Source organism: Heterocephalus glaber, unplaced genomic scaffold (assembly GCF_053883595.1).
Source record: "Heterocephalus glaber isolate CG9 unplaced genomic scaffold, H.glaber_assembly_v1.0 deba00000281, whole genome shotgun sequence".
Taxonomy (NCBI): Eukaryota; Metazoa; Chordata; class Mammalia; order Rodentia; family Bathyergidae; genus Heterocephalus; species Heterocephalus glaber.
Genome location: NW_028258139.1, coordinates 36926811 through 36932297, shown reverse-complemented (window position 1 = coordinate 36932297; position 5487 = coordinate 36926811).

Genomic DNA, 5487 nt, shown 5'->3' with positions numbered 1-5487 from the left:
TCCAAAGATGTTGTTGTTGATAGTTAAAGGAAGAAAAACAAACTGAAGATATAAGCTAAAAATCCAGTCCAGTTTCAAAAATGTAGCTTGATACAGATCTTTTGATACTTCCCAAATACTTAAATACTTCTCAAAAAAAACACACACAAAAAAATAAAACAAAAAAATTTCTGCTCTGGTCAATAGACTCAAGTTACAGTCTGTAGTTATAGCTTTAGTTATGTCGTGGCCTGACAAAGAACAGTACTGGCCTTGAACTATTCTGAATCCTCTTTAAGTCTAATTCTATCATGAATAAAATAGGTATTACAGTATAATGATAACTATATCATAGAATTGGAAAGAACATGAAAAGATATATCTACAAAGGCTCTGTTCAGAACTTTGTATAAGCACAAGTTCTCTTCCTACAGTCCTTGGGCTATTTCAAACTTTTGTTCCTAAACTGTAGTCTTTGGAGCAGCTGCATAAGAAACATCTGGGGATTTGTGAGAAATTTAGATGTGAAGCTAACTTAAACCTATATTTCTATGTATTCTGTATCAAAATAAGTTTTAATGAATTACATTAAGGATTTTATGAGCTGTTATGACAGGAACTAAATAAAAACATGAATATATAGAAATATTATGAATTCTCTCTTGAAAGTCCATTTTACCTTTCTAGACTGAACATTAAAGATTACAAAGTCCATGAAAGATTATATAAAAGGTTAATGATTTCACTGCCAAATACAGTGATATTTAGGAGTGAAAAGAAGAATGCACCATAATTAAGAGGAAAATCTACATAATTGAAATCATCTCAAATCTTTTGGACCTTTGATTCCAATTGAATTTCCTGTTGTCATTGAGGAAAGGGAAGCATCTGAACATGATCCTCTGGGCATCATGATATACCTTAAGGAAGAATATAATAGTATAGTATTTGGGGAGATAAATATTGGTAAAATATCTAGACTCTATTTGGAGGAGAATGGAGGAGGTTAGGGATAGACTTAAGAGTAATTTATATTGCAAAACTTCAATGATAATTTAAATTTATTTAATAATAATTATCTCCTCATTGAGTTACACTTTTAACAATAGGATCATATCCAGTAGAATTATCTCCAAATACATACTACCAAATGAGAGTAAAAATGTCTTTATAGCACCACAGCCTTTAGATTTATCCTGTTATTTATTTATTTATTTATTTATTTATTTATTTTATACAGGTTTGAATGAAAATCCAGTTACTGCAGGTTTTATCAGTCTTCACATCACATTGCACCTCAATCAGGCTTTGGTAGACTCATCAACAACCCAGTGTGAAATAAAGGCCATGATATAGTGTATTCTTGACACTTTTTGATTTACTTATTGAATAATCAATGTTTCTAGTGGAATTTACATATTTCCATGTTTGCAATGCACTGTTGAATACTTTGTATTTGTGACCTCAGTGAAAGTTCCATCATGTAGGGGTTCTAATACAGAGTTAATCCAAAATATGTACAGCTGCATCATAGCAAGAGGTTAGAAAAGCTTTCTATGAATCTGACACTGGGAAAAACTCGGGCTTTGAGAAGTAACTTCACTTTGTGTGTTTCTTTTCAAAGAGGCTGCATTGAGTCTCAGTGCTCAGAGCTGGTCTGTTCCCTGGCACTCACACTGGTGTTCTTCCAAGAGCTTTTCTTATTTCAAGAGCTTTACTTATGACCTCTCACTTTCTGGTGACAGCTCTTGCCCCAGCCACTAGCCTGTTTGACTTCCAGTTTTTTGGGGGGAAAGGACACACTGGAGGTGTTGCTGGAAGGATTAACATGGTAGCAGATGATAGCATCCTCTTCAGTGTGAGACACAGCACACACACATGAAGTGGAGATAAATATCACTACTGATCAGAGTGCTCCCCACAGCCTACTTTATTAAATCATGACCAGAGTTCTGTTGAAGATGACATAATTCCACCAACAGAAAACAACACTGAACTGAAGTAAGTTAATTGCTTTAGATTACACAGTTCACAAATTATTAGAGAAAGAATCTAGTCAGATCCCTTGGATTCCAAAGTCCATGGTGAGTATAACACTGTCTCTAGTTATTCTACTTTTGCTGTTGGTACAAATCACCAGAATCAACATAGATTTGTTATTTTAGAGTCCTGGATGCCAGGCATTGATACCATGAGGATAAAATGAAGGTGTCACAGGGCTACATTCCTTTCTGTAAGCTGAACAGGAGAATAATTTCCATCATTATCTAGATTCCAGAGGATTTCATGTTCTTCTTTCCTCCTGGAACACTCCTTCTGGGAGCGTCTCTTGCAATGCAGCAGTCAGCCCTCCTGCCTGCTTCTCCACTGCTCTAGGCTGTGGTGACGAAAAAGACCCGCTTGTGTAATCTCAGAGTCCAGAGATCAGCCAGTTCATCCTAACTGCAAAATTCAGCCAGGGATTTAGCTCAGTGGCATGACACCTGCCTTGCAAGAAGAAGGTCCCAAGTTCGATACCTAGTACAAAAAAAAAAAAATTAACTACCTGTAAACTTCATTTCTGTTTACTCTGTAACCTAACATATTCAGAGACCCAGGAATGAGGAATTAGAATGGGGACAGCTCTGGGAAATGCTGAGCTGCCCAAATAATTCCTTAAATTATATTTCCATGTATTGCAGAGCATTAGCAGCAATGAGATATTAGAGCTGGGCTGCAGGGAAAGGCAGTGTCTTGCAGAATAATGAATTTGTAAGTCAAGCACAGATGAAATGACTAATTTTAAAAATTGATAAAACCTACATAAATGGCTCTGAATTCTAGTTTTTGAGAAAAGGTTGCTTTTTATGCTAATATTTTATGATTTCTGACACAAATTTAAATGACAAAAAGGCATTGAACAAATTAATTACAAATAACACAAAATATTGTTCATCATTAATTGGACATATCAAATTTTACTTCACAAAGGACATATCCTATATCACCAAGGTTCTCCCCACTTTCTGCTATCCATTGCTACAGAGGAGAAGAAAACCTTTGGTGCCCCTTCTCTGTGGTGGAGAAGTACTGCAGTCTCTAATTTCTCCACCAGTGATGCTGGCAAAAACTTCCCCTCAGAAATCACTTACTGAGTAATACAAGAGGCAGGCACAGTTCTACTTGCTGCATGCACAGTGCAGAGTCAAACACAAGCCTGCTTTCCAGGGGATAATGTTATGGGTGATAAGTAGACAGTAAGTCAAGAACAATATCTCAAGTTGTGATAAGTATTTTTCCTCTATAAAGGCAGGGCAAAGCATAGAGACTATTAGAAATCCAACTGTGAAAAATAGTGTCTCAAGTATACTGGCACTTTAAAAAAAGATACAGATTTAGAATGCAAGTGAAGATGGTGAAAGAAAATGTGAGTAGAAGGAAGAAGAAGCATATCCAATTCTGGTAAAAATCTATTTGTTGCATTTATGGAAAATTCCAGGAGACCAGAGTACAAAGCAAGCCAAGAAGTAGAAGAAAAGGAAAGGGGGAGGAGAGAGAGAGAGAGAGAGAGAAAGAGAGAGAGAGAGACAGAGAGAGAGCTCCCAGAAAAAAATAGGTGCATATGATGCAAGTTGAGTTGTTTCTGTATTTAGATGGACACTATTAGAAAAGGACAGGATGTGATTGACATTATGTTTTAGTTAAAGAAAATATTGCTTTACTTTGGCCTTCAAGAGACTTCTAAGTCTCAGTATTTCCATAAATTTTTACTTTGGGGAAGAGCCAGTCCCAGCACCTGGAAGGAAGCTCCCCCACTGCCATCCCAGTCTCCTAGGGCAGAGAAGCTCAGCTGGTCCCAGCACCCGGAAGGAAGCTCCCTGGCTCCATCCCAAGCTCCTAGGGCAGAGAAGGTGAGCCGCATGGGAGCCAGAAGCACCCCCGCCCATGGAAATGAGAAGACACATAAACAAGTCTCAAAAACAGACTTCTGGATCACCTACAGCAACCCCAAAGGGGTTGGAACAATGAGATGGAACAATCTGATACTCAACCACCTGGACTCTCTGAACTGGCAACAGAAGAGGATCTGGGAAAAATGAAATCAGAAATAATTATTCAGATAACAGCAAATATTTTGCTCATGGTGCAAGACATGATTAATAAATCTAGGGAGGACACAGATAAAAAAATGGAGGATCTGAGGAACATGATGGAATCCCAACATAGAAAACAAATGGAATCCATAAAACAGATACAAACCGATTTCCAAGAGATTAAAAACTCCATTGAAAGTCTGTGCAGCAGAATGAACCAATGTGAGGATAGAATTTCACATATAGAAGATAAGATTGCAATTAGTGAGGAGGAAAAGAAAAGTTGCTTTAAAATTGTAAGGGAACACGAGAAATCAATCCAGCAGCTGCTAGATGATGCAAAGAAAAATAACATAAGACTGATTGGAGTCAATGAAGAAACAGGAGAGAGTGTAGATGACATGAAAAAACTGTTCACAGAAGTGATGGCAGAAAATTTCCCAAGGAGGGGAAAGGAACTTGACATACAGATAAGTGAGGCATATAGGACTCCAGCTAGCCTTAATAAAAAAAATCTCCACATAGGCATATAATAGTTAGGATTCCAGAAATCCAACAGAAGAATAAAATTCTACAAGCAGTGAGAGAAAAGAAACAAATCACATACAAAGGAAAGCCCATCAGAATCACAGCAGACTTCTCAGTGCAAACCCTCAAGGCAAGAAGAGCTTGGAGTGATGTATTTCGAGCCCTAAAGGAAAACAGCCTCCAACCCAGATTGATGTACCCTGCAAAACTGTCTTTCAAAATTGCTGGAGAAATAAGATACTTTCATGATAAAGAGCACCTCAGGAACTTCATGAATACCAAACCGGCACTCCAAAAAATTTTAGACAATACCCTAGGAAAAGACAATAAGGAACACAACCCCAGGAAACCCAGCAGAATGAGTCCATTGGGCGTGACAAATTAAATGCAAAAGGGGAGAATCCAACAAAAAGAAAAAGTCATGACAAGGCTTTTAAAACTTTTGACTTCATCTCCCTAATGAGTGTATAATTCAATCTTGTTATTGTACTGATTAGTATTTTTTTGAATCTAGAGTTGCACACCATTCCTTGTGCTATACTGGCTATTTATCATCTTCTTACATCTACATTTTAATTGGGTTGTCCATTAATGAGCTCTAAGAATTCTTTATATATTCTGGTCATAGGTTATATGTATTGTAAATATGGTCTGTTTAAGGACTACTTTTCATTTTAATGATGTCATTTGAAGTTCTAAATTTTGATGGAATCCCATTTATCAATTTTTTTCTTTTATACATCATGTTTTTTTGTATCCTAGGTAGTTCTTGCCTACCATAAATTCATAAACATTTTCCTTTATAATTTCTTCTTAAAGTTTTATACTTTTAGGCTTTCTTATTTAGGTTCCTAGATTTTTTTCAAGTTATTTTCATGTATGGAAAAAAAGAATTGAGGTTAATTTT